Below are 15,957 nucleotides of genomic sequence, written 5' to 3' on the forward strand. Positions count from 1 at the left end.
TTGATATCACAGTATTTAACATTAGATCGTCCCTAAGCTTCTGTTGGCAGAAGACGCAACACCGCCTCTGTTGGCATTTCTGTATTTTCGGTAAATGTTATAACCATGTATTGCTACCACGGTATTATCTAAGTGAGTTTCAGAGAATATGAATGTAATCTGTTAGGAGCAAGACAGCTTTGATAGCTTTGCACACTCTTGGCATTCTCTCAACCAGCTTCATGAGGAATGCTTTTCCAACAGTCTTGAAGGAGTTCCCACATATGCTGAGCACTTGTTGGCTGCTTGTCCTTCACTCTGCAGTCCAACTCATCCCAAACCATCTCAATTGGGTTCAGGTCGGGTGACCGTGGAGACCAGTTCATCTGATGCAGCACTCCATCACTCTCATTCTTGGTCAAATAGCCCTCACACAGCTTGGAGGTGTGTTTTGGGTCATTGTCTTGTTGAAAAACAAATGATAGTCCCACGAAGCGCAAACTAGATGGGATGGCGTATCGCTGCAGAATTCTGTGGTAGCCGTGCTGGTTAAGTGTGCCTTCAATTCTAAATAAATCACAGACAGTGTCACTAGCAAAGCACCATCACACCTGGAACCACACGTGGTGTCACGGCTGTCTTCCTCCTCCTCGTCTGAGGAGGAAAGTTTGAAGGATCGGAGGACCAATATGCAGCGTGGTATGTGTTCATCTTGTTTTTAATAGAAAGAGAACACTTTGCGAAACTAATACAAAAACAATAAATGACGACAGTGAAGCTAAATAACAAATAGTGCTGACACTTAACAATACACATAGACAATCACCCACAACCCACAATACAAAACAGGCTACCTAAATATGGTTCCCAATCAGAGACAACGCAAAACACCTTTCTCTGATTGAGAACCATATCAGGCCAAACACATAGAAATAGACAAACCAGACATACAACATAGAATGCCCACTCAGATCACACCCTGACCAAACAAAACATAAAACATACAAAGCAAACTATGGTCAGGGCGTGACACGTGGAGATCATCCGTTCACCTACTCTGCGTCTCACAAAGACACGGCAGTTGGAAACAAAAATCAAAATGTATTTTTATGTCCATTACTCGTGTTTCTTGGCCAAAGCAAGTCTCTTCTTCTTATTGGTGTCCTTTAGTAGTGTTTTTTTTGCAGCAATTCGACCATGAAGGACTGATTCACACAGTCTCCTCTGAACAGTTGATGTTGAGATGTGTCTGTTACTTGAACAATGTGCATTTATTTGGGCTGCAATCTGAGGTGCAGTTAACTCTAATGAACTTATCTTCTGCAGCAGAGGTAACCTTTCCTGTGGCGGTCCTCATGAGAGCCAGTTTCATCATAGCACTTGATGGTTTTTGCGACTGCACTTGAAGAAACTTTCAAAGTTCTTTAAATGTTCCGGATTGACTGACCTTCATGTCTTAAAGTAATGATGGACTGTCATTTCTCTTTGCATATTTGAGCTGTTCTTGCCATAATATGGACTTGGTCTTTTACCAGATAGGGCTATCTTCTGTATCTCCCTTACATTGTTACAACACAACTTATTGTCTCAAACGCATTGAGAAGGAAAGAAATTCCACAAATTAACAAGGCACACCTGTTAATTGAAAAGCATTCCAGGTGACTACCTCATGAAGCTGGTTGAGAGAATTCCAAGATATATTATACCCTTTGCCTTGATGACAGCTTTACACTCTTGTGTAAAGCTGTCATCAAGGCAATGGGTGGCTACTTTGAAGAATCTAAAATATATTTTGGTTTGTTTAACACTTTTTTGTTTACTACATGATTCCATATGTGTTATTTCATAGTTTGTCTTTACTATTATTCTACAATGTAGAAAATAGTAAAAAATATAGAAAAACCCTTGAATGGGTAGGTGTGTTCAAACTTTTGACTGGTACTGTATATACCTACAGTGCATTCTGAAAATATTCAGACCCCTTGACTTTTTAGACATTTTGTTACGTTAGTCTTGTTCTAAAATTGATTAAATAGTTTTTTTCCCCCTCATTAATCTACACACAATAACCCATAATGACAAAGCAAAAACAGTTTTTTAGAAATGTTTGCAAATGTATAAATAAAATTACTGAAATATCACATTTACATAAGTATTCAGACCCTTTACTCAGTACTTTGTTGAACCACCTTTGGGAGCAATTACAGCCTTGAATCTTCTTGGGTATGACGCTACAAGCTTGGCACACTTGTATTTGGGGAGTTTCTCCCATTCTTCTCTGCAGATCCTCTCAAGCTCTGTCAGGTTGGATGGGCAGTGTCACTGCACAGCTATTTTCACATCTCTCCAGAGATGTTAGATCGGGTTCAAGTCCGGGCTCTGGCTGGGCCTCTCAAGGACATTCAGAGACTTGTCCCGAAGCCACTCCTGCGTTGTCATGGCTGTGTCCTTAGGGTCATTGCCCTGCTGGAAGGTGAACCTTCCTGAGCGCTCTGGAGCAGGTTTTCATCAAGGAACTCTCTGTATTTTGCTCCGTTCATCTTTCCCTCATTCCTGATTAGTCTCCCAGTCCCTGCTGCTGAAAAACATCCCCACAGCATTATGCTGCCACCACCATGCTTCACCGTAGGGATGGAGCCAGGTTTCCTCCAGACGTGAGTTCAATCTTGGTTTCATCAGACTACAGAATCTTGTTTCTCACGATGTGAGAGTTGTTTACGTGCCTTTTGAAAAACTCAAAGCAGGCTGTCATGCGCCTTTTACTGAGGAGTAGCTTCCGTCTGCCCACTCTACCATAAAAGCTTGATTGGTGGAGTGTGGTAGAGATGTTTGTCCCTCGAGAAGGTTCTCCCATCTCTATATAAGAACTCTGGAGTCTTGATGGTTTATAACTTCTGTGTTCTTGGGGACCTTCAATGCTGCAGAACGTTTTTGCTCTGACATGTACTGTCAACTGTGGGACCTTATATAGACATGTGTGTGCCTTTCCAAATCATGTCCAATCAAATGAATATACCACAGGTGGACTCCAATCAAGTTGTAGAAACATCACAAGGATGATCAATGGAAACAGGATGCACCTGAGCTCAATTTTGAGTCTCATAGCAAAGCCTCTAAATTCTTACGTAAATAAAAAGTCACTTTCCGAATGCACTGTATGTATATAGCCAGCAGCATACCACCCTGCATACCACTGTTGGCTTGCTTCTGAAGCTAAGCAGGGTCGGTCCTGGTCAGTCCCTGGATGGGAGACCAGTTGCTGCTGGAAGTGGTGTTGGAGGGCCAGTAGGAGGCACTCTTTCCTCTGGTCTAAAAAATATCCCAATGCCCCAGGGCAGTGATTGGGGACACTGCCCTGTGTAGGGTGCCGTCTTTCGGATGGGACGTTAAACGGGTGTCCTGACTCTCTGAGGTCATTAAAGATCCCATGGCACTTATCGTAAGAGTAGGGGTGTTAACCCCGGTATCCTGGCTAAATTCCCAATCTGGCCCTCAAACCATCATGGTCACCTAATAATCCCCAGTTTATAATTGGCTCATTCATCCCCCTCCTCTCCCCTGTAACTATTCCCCAGGTCGTTGCTGCAAATGAGAACGTGTTCTCAGTCAACTTACCTGGTAAAATAACGGAAAAATAAATAAATAAATAAAAATATGTGATGGGACGTGTAGACAATATGGATAATATATGCGTAGAATGTGTACTATATCTGAATAATAGTATTTGTACAGCAATAGTTAAATAGGAAATGCCTTGACTAGAATACAGTATATACTGTACATATGAAGTGGGTAAAACTGTATGTCAACATGATTCAAAGTGATCAGTGTTCCATGACTATGTATAGTGCAGCAGCCTCTAATGTGCATGGTAGAGTAACCTGGTGGTAGTTGACTAGTAACAGTGACTAAAGTTCAGCCCAGGGTACTGGGTGGAGGCCGGCTAGTGGTAACTATTTAAGTCTTATGGCCTTGAGATAGAAGCTGTTTTTCAGTCTCTTTGTCCCAGCTTTGATGCACCTGTACTGACCTCGCCCTCTGGATGATAGCGGGATGAACAGGCCGTTGCTCGGGAGGCTGAGGTCCTTGATGATCTTCCTGGCCTTCCTGTGACACCGGCGGCTGTAGATGTCCTGGAGGGCAGGCAGTGTGCTCCCGGTGATGCGTGTTTTGTGTTCACTGTGTTGTAATGTGTGATCATTGAGATCCTATTAGATGACTTGAGTATTCTAATTTATTCTGTGTGTGATACTCTTCATGTAGCATATGTCAGTATTTATACAGTCCTTCCTTTGTTAATATTATTGTTGCTCTACTTGTGCTACCAGTTATTGTATTGTGTACTCATTACCCCAGTTTTCTGTCCATTACAGAACCACTACCATTTCCACTATCTTTCCCACTACATTTGTATGACCATGATGTAAATAAAGTGCCCTTGTGTGTAGCTCTGTGTTGCCTGTTATTCTTCACTCTGACCAGGCGAGGTGTTCCAGTGGGTCACCGATTAGCCCAATAGGAGAGTCTCTCTTCAACCGAACACATGACGTTGAGATACTCCAAATATTGTTTCGAATGTCAAGACATGAACACCACATGCTTTCTCAGTCGTTCTACAAAAAAAATATGATAGACAGCTGTTGTGATTTTTGGGTTCAGCTGAGGCTGTTCCATCACGTGGAAAAAGAAAATGAGAGCCGCAAACTCTAGGAGCTCAGATGCAATCGTTTAATAACCTAATAACCAACGTTTCGACAGACAAGTTGTTCTATCACATAACAGGTAAATCTGCATGGTCTTCCCTGGTAGACCTTGGTATTATTCTCTCAGTTTGGATTGGATCAGAACCAGGGATCAACAGTGCCTTCATATAGTCTATATCCTTGGTCATGTTTCTAGGCTGCTCACCCAACCAATTATTACAACATGAACAATATACACATTAAGAATACGTTTTGTTCAGTTTCTCAATGCCTCCTCCTTGGAAAACAATACCTCACTCAGTGCATACCCCTGTGCACATGATTCGGACCCACAATGCATTATGAATCTTTGTCAGTCAAGATGCAAATGACTCTTTAACAAAACTCCTCATACAAAGTGAGGATGGTTTCGATGACAAAATGCATATTAAAAGAATCACACTGATAAAACAAGTACAAGATCTCACCACAGTATAGAGAGAACCATGTTCCCAGTCCAGCTATAGGACTCTTAACACTCATATTCAATGTCTATGAGACCCAGTGCCATTTAAATGGACCAGTTTAACGTTGTCCATCAAAGAGCAGGTCAAGTTCTTCATATGACTTCAGTCCTCCAGTCACACGCAATGACCAGCCCACACTGTCCATCTTTACTGCATGTCAAGGCTATAGGTTAAACTAGACATCAATGCTAAAGAGCGATAGAGTGAGACACGGATATAGGGGAAGAAGCCATGCATCTTGTTCCATCTATTCATATTCTCCTTCACCGGAGCACACGGGCGCAGGGCTTGTTGTGCAGGGTGAGCTGGCGGGAGCTGTACCCAGAAAGGGTGATGCCCATGGCCCCTAATAGGAAGGCAACGTTTGGAGTCATGATTTCCCCGGGACCGCTCCTCTCCAACCTATCCATGATATGCTTTGTGTGAGTCTGAAACACACATACACACCCACACTAAACCAGCCACCTAATAGAGATTCTTATCACCTGTCAGAATTTAAATGTTTAAGAAAATAAGTTAGTGAATTCATGTCATTAAAATGAACTCAATCTTTTTTATCTATATGTGGGATGTAAAAATTGGCTTACAGGTTACATGTACTTAGGCATGAATGAGAATGGGTAGTATGGTTTAAGGCACTCACCTTCAGGTATTTGATGTACCCTGGGGATAGCCTTGGCAGCTGGAAAAACACATTTGCCTTCTTCATTGTTGCGCTTAGAAAATAAAGTTCTCAGTTAAGTTTCCTGGGTTTTCAGTCTGTTCTCACACACACAACTCCACTCAGTTCTCCTATCTTTCTAGTGTGATGCAAACTCTTAACCTGTATATAAAGGCTCTCTCCATAATAATTTAATCTCCTAGGTGGTTTGGCCTGTCCTAGTGATAAGAGGCTTGGACGCTGGGCCAGCAGGCTGCTCCAATCCTAAATTCATGGCATAGACACGCACACACCTGGTCAAACAAACAAATGCACAGTTATAGTACTGACAAGAAATGAATTAATTCTAGTACTAAAGAGTAATTATTTGTACTTTTGCTAAATACAGTGATAAGCATTAAGACAGAGAGAGAGATACGCTGATTGTGTCTGCCTACTTTTCAAGCTGATGTGTGTGCATTTTTTCTTTACTTGCACGGACTACTTTCATTAAAGTTGTTATGGTACATGAGCAACATGCCAAGAAATCAAGACTTATGTCTCATCGGTTAATGTAATGCAGAATTGCCCAAAAATAGTGTACATTGAAAGAGTGTGTGTGTGTGTGTATGCGTGTGTTTAGCAGGGAGGTTATCTCCAGCCATTTGTCTGAGCTGGATCAGATAGGATAATAGGATCAGCAGCTGCATAACAGGTCTTACTACAGAGGGGAAGCCTTAACTTCTTATGGCTGGGGGTGCTATTTTCACGTTCGGATGAAAAGCGTGCCCAGAGTAAACTGCCTGCTACTCAGGCCCAAAAGCTATCATATGCATATTATTAGTATATTTGGATAGAAAACACTCTGAAGTTTCTAAAACTGTTTGAATGATGTCTGTGAGTATAACAGAACTCATATGGCAGGCAAAACCTGAGAAAAATCCAACCAGGAAGTGGGAAATCTGAGATTTGTAGTTTTTCAAGTGATTGCCTATCCAATATTACAGTGTAAAATTTGGTACGATTGCACTTCCTACGGCTTCCACTAGATCAAAAAGAAGGTATTTGGACATAAATTATGGACTTTATCGAACAAAACGAACATTTATTGTCGAACTGGGATTCCTGGGAGTGCATTCCGATGAAGATCATCAAAGGTAAGTGAATATTTATAATGCTATTTCTGACTTTTGTCAGAAACAATGCGGGTATCTGTTTGGTGGCTGAGCGCTGTACTCAGATTATCGCATGGTGTGCTTTGCCGTAAAGCTTTTTTGAAATCTGACATAGCGGTTGCATTAAGGAGGAGTATATCTTTAATTCTATGTATAACACTTGAATCTTTCATCAACGTTTATGATGAGTATTCCTGTAAATTGATGTGGCTCTCTGCAAAATCACCGGATGTTTTGGAGGCAAAACATTACTGAACATAACGCGCCAATGTAAACTGAGATTCTTGGATATAAATATGAACTTTATCGAAAAAAATATACATGTATTTTGTAACATGAAGTCCTATGAGTGCCATCTGATGAAGATCATCAAAGGTTAGTGATTAATTTTATCTCTATTTCTGCTTTTTGTGACTCCTCTCTTTGGCTGGAAAATGGCTGTGTTTTTGTGACTAGGCGCTGACCTAACATAATCGCATGGTATGCTTTTGTCGTAAAGCCTTTTTGAATTCGGACACTGTGGTGGGGTTACCAACAAGTTTATCTTTAAAATGGTGTATAATACTTGTATGTTTGAGGAATTTTAATTATGAGATTTCTGTTGTTTGAATTTGGCGCCCTGCACTTTCACTGACTGTTGTCAAATCGATCCCGTTAACGGGATTTCAGCCGTAAGAAGTTAATCAGTACTTACTGACAGGTCAAGCTCGTTAGAGTTTTTATTATTGGATGATGATTTGCATGACATTTTCGATAGAAATTACGGTATTTGTATGGTATTTGTTTTCATGAGCAATCCATGTGAGATCGCCTTGCAGTGCTGCTGAGTTTATGTTCATTGTACTGTAGGTGTGTGTTCTTATGTTTGTTTGGTGTATGAAAATGGTATAGGCAAAAAGTATGTTATTGAGACCAATACACGACGGACTGACTGATGGACTGACTGACTGTGTGACTATCTCTCTGAGGGTAGGCTGGTTTTGAGAGGGGGGAGCGTGGACCTTGTCCTCTCACTCAGTCTTGGCAGCCTGTTTAGACGGCATCATGGGGAATATCTAGCTCGTTAAAGAGCTAGTGTGCAGCACCTGTTTGTTTGTAAGGTTCCAGAGATGTGGGCGGAACATGCTGATTAGCAGCCTGTTCTCAGCCTCCTGCCGTTCTGTGTGTCATCATCCCCTCCTATTCTCCACTGGCCCAAATGTTTCTGCAGAATCTTCTCTTCAACAAGCACCCACCCACCATCCCACTCACAAAGTATTGTATACAGATGCCACTTACTACTGGCTTCACCTCACTTCACCAGTGGATCTGAATAACCAACAATGTCAAAATACCCTGGCTACCCTGGCTAGTGAAGGTATCCCTGAGAGACAAACATGTTTGTTTCAAAGTTCACCCTGTCCTCATCTCTCTCTCTCCTACATACATATTTATTTATTTTTATTTATTTTTATTTCACCTTTATTTAACCAGGCAAACTAGTTGAGAACAAGTTCTCATTTACAACTGCGACCTGGCCAAGATAAAGCAAAGCAGTGCGACAGAAACAACAACACAGAGTTACACATGGAATTAACAAGCGTACAGTCAATAACACAATAGAAAAAAAAGAACGTCTATATACAGTGTGTGCAAATGGCATGAGGAGGTAAGGCAATAAATAGGCCATAGTAGCAAAGTAATTACAATTTAGCAGATTAACACTGGAGTGATAGATGAGCAGATGATGATGAGCAGATGATGGTGTGTAAGTAGTGATACTGGTGTGCAAAAGTTCAGCAAAGTATATAAAAACGATATGGGGATGAGGTAGGTAGATTGGGTGGGTTATTTACAGATGGACTATGTACAGCTGCAGCGATCGGTAAGCTGCTCAGATAGCTGATGTTTAAAGTTAGTGAGGGAAATGTAAGTCTCCAGCTTCAGTGACTTTTGCAATTCGTTCCAGTCACTGGCAGCAGAGAACTGGAAGGAAAGGCGGCCAAAGGAAGTGTTGGCTTTGGGGATGACCAGTGAGATATTCCTGTTGGAGCGTGTGCTACGGGTGGGTGTTGTTATCGTGGCCAGTGAGCTGAGATAAGGCGGAGCTTTACCTAGCATAGACTTATAGATGACCTGGAGCCAGTGTGTCTGGCGACGAATATGTAGCGACGGCCAGCCGACTAGAGCATACAGGTCGCAGTGGTGGGTGGCATAAGGCGCTTTGGTAACAAAACGGATGGCACTGTGATAGACTGCATCCAATTTGCTGAGTAGAGTATTGGAGGCTATTTTGTAAATGACATCGCCGAAGTTGAGGATCAGTAGTATAGTCAGTTTTACTAGGGTAAGTTTGGCGGCGTGAGTGAAGGAGGCTTTGTTGCGGAATAGGAAGCTGATTCTAGATTTGATTTAGGATTGGAGATGTTTGATATGAGTCTGGAAGGAGAGTTTACAGTCTAGCCAGACACCTAGGTATTTGTAGTTGTCCACGTATTCTAGGTCAGAACCGTCCAGAGTAGTGATGCTAGTCGGGCGGGCGGGTGCGGGCAGCGAACAGTTGAAAAGCATGCATTTGGTTTTGCTAGCGTTTAAGAGCAGTTGGAGGCCACAGAAGGAGTGTTGTATGGCATTGAAGCTCGTTTGGAGGTTAGTTAACACAGTGTCCAAAGAAGGGCCAGATGTATACAGAACGGTGTCGTCTGCGTAGCGGTGGATCGGGGAATCACCCGCAGCAAGAACGACGTCATTGATATATACAGAGAAAAGAGGCGGCCCAAGAATTGAACCCTGTGGTACCCCCATAGAGACTGCCAGAGGTCCGGACAACAGGCCCTCCAATTTTACACACTGAACTCTGTCTGCGAAGTAGTTGGTGAACCAGGCGAGGCAGTCATTTGAGAAACCAAGGCTATTGAGTCTGCCGATAAGAATACGGTGATTGACAGAGTCGAAAGCCTTGGGCGGGTCGATGTAGACGGCTGCACAGTACTATCTTTTATCGATGGCGGTTATGATATCGTTTAGTACTTTGAACGTGGCTGAGGTGAACCCGTGACCAGCTCGGAAACCGGATTGCACAGCGGAGAAGGTACGGTGGGATTCGAAATGGTCAGTGATCTGTTTATTAACTTGGCTTTCAAAGACTTTAGAAAGGCAGGGCAGGATGGATATAGGTCTATAACAGTTTGGGTCTAGAGTGTCACTCCCTTTGAAGAGGGGGATGACCTCGGCAGCTTTCTAATCTTTAGGGATCTCGGACGAAACGAAAGAGAGGTTGAACAGACTGGTAATAGGTGTTGCAACAATGGAGGTGGATCATTTTAGAAAGAGAGGGTCCAGATTGTCTGGCCCAGCTGATTTTTACGGGTCCAGGTTTTGCAGCTCTTTCAGAACATCTGAACATATGTTTGTATACACACACACACGCACACACGCACACACACACACACACACACACACACACACACACACACACACACACACACACACACACACACACACACACACACACACACACACACACACACACACACACACACACACACACACACACACACACACACACACACACACACACAGAAACTCCTCTCCACACCACAAACATACACACAGTATAGTATCCCTATTCCCTCTCTTCACTCGTCTCCGCTCCTCTGTCTTCCTCATACGCACTCAGTTAGCTGCATTTATATGGCCGTTCGCACAATATGGTCCCTGCAGGCTCACAGTGGCGAAATGATTGGAGTGCTAGATCTCTGCCGGGGACATATTTTAACATGGGGAGACTCCACACCTCAATATGGCATCATCCCACACGGTCAGTGCAACCGCCAACCAGAAGGTTTCCATACTCATGAGGACTGAGATGCCTCCATCTAAAGACAAATCATCATGTATCATTGGATAGTTTAACTCTGTAACCACATGTTGTGTGACTTTAGGTCACTTATGGATATATGCATTTAATATCTCTCAAGTTAACTTAGACGGTGGAAGCCTACCCAGCTCCTGGGCCATTAGGCCTATGCGTTGTTTATTACCCCATCTAGTGGTTTGAATACATCCATGTATACACCTTCTCATTTGTTTGACAAGCATCTCCTCACAGCCTGGTCTCATAGACTAGACGTAACATAGTAAATGTAAATCAAGGACACTCGTTAGTATGAAATGTTACGTTTGGTATGGTTACATAAGACAGGGGGTTACTTAAGGCAATAACGAAAGTAGGGTGGTTGGTTGGGGTGGATAGGTGGCTGTATAACATGAACGTCTAGCAACCCAAATGTTGCGAGTTTGAATCTCATCACAGACAACTTTAGCATTTTTGCTATTTAGCTACTTTTCAACTACTTAGCATGTTAGCTAACCCTTCCCCTAACACTAAATTTAACTATTTTTGCTAACCGTTCCCCTAACCTTAACCCTTTAACCTAAGTCCTAACCATAACCTTAACCCCTAACCCTAACCCTAGCCTAGCTAACGTTAGCCAGTTAGCTAGAATTCGTAACATATCATACATTTTGCAAATTCATAGCATATTTTACATTTTGCAAATTTGTGACATATAATACGAATTGTTTCTTGGATTTACATACATAATAATACGAAATGCTCTGAGACTAGGTTTCTTCTCAACATCTTTAACCAGAGGTGTATTCATTACCTCTTGCAACAGAAACAGTTGACCATTTATGAATCAAAAGGACGCAAACAGAACGAATCGGGTACGGACCTACCTGAATTTGTTCAATAGAACTCTTGTTTTTGTTGCAAAACTTTTTCTGTTTGGAGTAAACTGTTTCTGTTGTAAAACATTTTGTAAAAAGGCAGCAAACAGAACGAAATAGGGAGGGACCTACCTGAATTTGTCCAATACAAAACTCTCCTTTTAGTTTTGGCTAATGATTACACACCTGGTCCATATATTACATAAAATCTGTAGCCAATATTTTATATTTGTGATGAATAATGCTGTAAATGTGATATTATGTTAAATATCTTGTATTTCAGTCATGGCCATTCAGTAGTTTCGTATAGGTAGGCCCTACTGAGTGCCTTAGTAGATAGCCTAATATTAAATTCATGTGCATATCTGACTCATTCAATTGATTCCAGATTCAGATTTTCTAAAAATGTAAAACAACAAAGTAGACTGTAAGAGGAGTTCTCTTTTTCACAGCATAACTGTGGTCTTTGTCAGGCACACAAACAACACAGTAGTCTACTTCAAACGTCTTATGACACATTGTAGGCTAAAACTACACAGAAGAAAAATGTAAACGCAACATGTAACGACCCATGTTTTATGAGCTGAAATATAAGATCCCAGAAATTGTCCATACGAACAAAAAGCTTATTTCCTTATTGTTTACATCCCTATTAGTGAGCATTTCTCCTTTGCCAAGATAATACATCCACCTGACAGGTGTGGCATATCAAGAAGCTGATTCAACAGCATGATCATTACACATGTGCACCTAGTGCTGGGGACAATAAAAGGCCACACACAACACAATGTCACAGATGTCTCAAGTTTTGAGGGAGTGTGCAATTGGCATGCTGACTCCAGGAATGTCCACCAGAGCTGTTGCCAGATAATTTAATATCAATTTCTCTACCATAAGCCGCCGCCAACGTTGTTTTAGAGAATTTAGTACTACGCCCAATTGGCCTCACAACCGCAAACCACGTGTATGGCATTGTGTTTGCAAGAGATTTGCTGATGTCAACGTTGTGAGCAGAGTGCCCCATGGTGGAAGTGGGGTTATGGTATGGGCAGGCATAAGCTACGGATAACAAACACAATTCCATTTTATTGATGGCAATTTGAATGCACAGAGATACTGTGATGACATCCTGAGGCCCATCGTTGTGCCATTCATCCGCCGCCATCACCTCATGTTTCAGCATGATAATGCGCGGCCCCATGTCGCAAGGACCTGTAGACAATTCCTGTAAGCTGAAAATGTACCAGTTCTCCCATGGCCTGCATACCCCCCAGACATGTCACCCATTGAGCATGTTTGGGGTGCTCTGGATCGACATGTACAACAGCGTGTTCCAGTTCCCGCCAATATCCAGCAACTTCGCACAGTTGGACAACATTCCACAGGCCACAATCAATAACCTGATCAACTCTATTCAAAGGATATGTGTCACACTGTAGGAGGCAAATGGTGGCCACACCAGATACTGACTGGTTTTCTGATCCACACCCCAGTTTTTTTTAAGGTATCTGTGACAAAAAGATGCATATGTGTATTCCCAGTCATATGAACTCCATAGATTAGGCCTAATGAATTTATTTCAATTGACTGATTTCCTTATATGAACTGTAACTTATATAAACAAATTGTTGCATGTTGCATTTATATTTTTGTTCAGTATAAGTAAAAAGGCAAACATATATTTTGGACCAAAAATAGGAAAATCAATTGTTGGTAGGCTAAATGAAGGTCAAGATGTAGGCTAAAGAATGTAGCCTATCAGTCGCCTATATATTTAGGAAAAGTGGTTATAGGCCTATTAGGGTATTGACCTCAAGAAAATGGCGAATATCTACAAGAAAGTCGGCTTGGATATGGGTTTTGAGAGAGCTTGAAACTGTCAGATGAGCTATGAAACTGTAAATGTTCTGCAGCTGACTGCAATGTTTTTAAATAACATATCAGACATCCTCGACACGCATCGATAGACCCTATAGCATGCTATAGATTATGTTTAACAATGTATTTCCATATTGAATTAATGCAATTAGAACAATGTGGACTGCAAACATGTTTAAAATATTTAGCAAATATGTGGCAGGCTATTTCACAAACTAGGTTATAACAGACTAACATTCAAGTTGGTGGTAACGCAATATATAAAAGACTGTACTTGAAGCACCCACATATTTAGACATGGTGCACGTTCTGATTGGCCAGTGAGGGGCCAAGCCTCAATACACCCACAACTTGTTTATTCATCAAAACCCAGCCCTTTCGCACCACCGCCAGCTACTGCGCCCATAATTCCGGTTGTGAAAATAGCAAAAAAACATCTGTTCTCTTCTACCTTTTCTTGCTGACAGAGTACCAGGATGTTGTTGCTGGTTTTGAATCTGAATTAAGAGAACTGGTCAAAAGACCAATTAGTGAAAAAAACATCAGAATTGGGCTGCCTGTGTAAACGCAGCCTTAGAAAACTGAATCTGAATCTGAATGCATTTGAGAAGTTGAATAAATGAAACTTTGTTTAACTTAAAATGTTTGTTTGTAAACTTGATACACAGACAATGACTACAATATCTACCATATTGAAACTTATTATTTAAATATTCAATTTGAAAATGTAATTAAATATGAATTGAAATCAGTTTTAAATCATGAAATACAAGTTCAATTTCTGAATTAAATAATTCAATTTGTGCATTACAAATAACAAAATATTGAATTCAAATACAGTTTCTGTCGGTACTGAAATTCCTCATTCTGTTGCCAACGAAATTGTTGTAGAGGTCTTGGTGAAGGTGGTGGTTTATGGCTATCCATTATGTAAATTTTCTTCTTTACATTTTAAAGTGTTGTGAATAATGGCCCAACGCTTCTTGTTAGACATGAATGATTACGCATATGTGTTGCAATAGCCATTTTGCCTAAAATGTCTCTTTCAGTGCTGAAGGGTACTTTTACATCTACTTTTTACACGTTCTAGATTAACTGATTGTTAATCTCTCCTCATATGAGTACGGAGGCCTATATTAAGTTGCACCATCAGCAGAATACCTCCTGTCTATCAGTGAATCAGGGAATCAGAGTGTAAGCATGGCTTTTGATGTTCAGAACCAGCGATGGAGGACTGTTCCGAACGTTCCTTATCGCCACTCCTCAGACCTTGCAATTTATCTAGCATGACTCATCAGATTCTCAAGGTTTTGGCATCATAAGTTCTGCATGTTAATCACTTACAGGATTCTTCAGTATAGAGAATCTGGCAAATCTACAGCACCTCCTGCCTGATTAGAACACATTGTTAGAAACTGGAGAGGACGGGGACAATATAGGAACTTCGGGGAACTGTTCAGTCTAATATGTATGTATTGAGGAACCTAAAGATTTGTATGTATGAAATGCTCTTATATAAATGATTTGCAACACTGTACTTATTGACAATTCTCAAATCTTACTCTACTTTCACTCTTAAATTACCAGGACTGTCAACCTCTGAGTTATACACCACTAGGTGGCGCTATCTCCTTTGATGATGAACACATCCAATGAACCAATGTACCAGTGTGGCACAAGAACCAGTCAGTGTGGCAGTCATATTAATTTAGGCCTACATGTGCAATGTGTGGCCTTTGGGGAAATCACTTCATCAGTGACCCAATGCAATACGTTTGTGATATTCTAGGTCAGCACTAGTACAAAAACATCTGCATATTAATATCTAGATTTACTCAGGAAGGTAACACTATATCCTGTTAGACAGTGTTCATAGAGAGACACTGTCCTTCAAAGCATTTTCTCACTGAAAACTGACCTGGAAAATTGGTGCGTTTTGGTGCGTAATGAATACAACCCTGCTCTATCGATCTGCCTCTCTCCCGTGACACCAGCTTCCCTATCATAACACAACCGCACCTCTAATTACCTTCAAATGGATCAAATAAAGCCCAGATGCAATTTTAATTATGCCAATGTTCAGATGTATCACTTTGTATTCATGGCTCGGAACATTGAGCTGCATTTCTCTGGAGTGGAGCCATTTGTCAAGCACAATGCTTGATCCTTGAGCGAGCGGGGAGCGGTTACCACACCCACCTTCTCTGCCCCTTACTGGAGTAATTAATGCTCACCTTGTTCAAATGAGGGGCAGAAACAAAATAAAGCGGGGCCTTACTTGAAAATATATGGCAAGACCGGAAAATGGTTGTCTAGCAATGATCAACAAACAATTTGACAGAGCTGGAAGATTATTATTTTAA

The sequence above is a fragment of the Salvelinus alpinus genome, chromosome 27 (genome assembly GCF_045679555.1).
Source record: "Salvelinus alpinus chromosome 27, SLU_Salpinus.1, whole genome shotgun sequence".
NCBI lineage: Eukaryota > Metazoa > Chordata > Actinopteri > Salmoniformes > Salmonidae > Salvelinus > Salvelinus alpinus.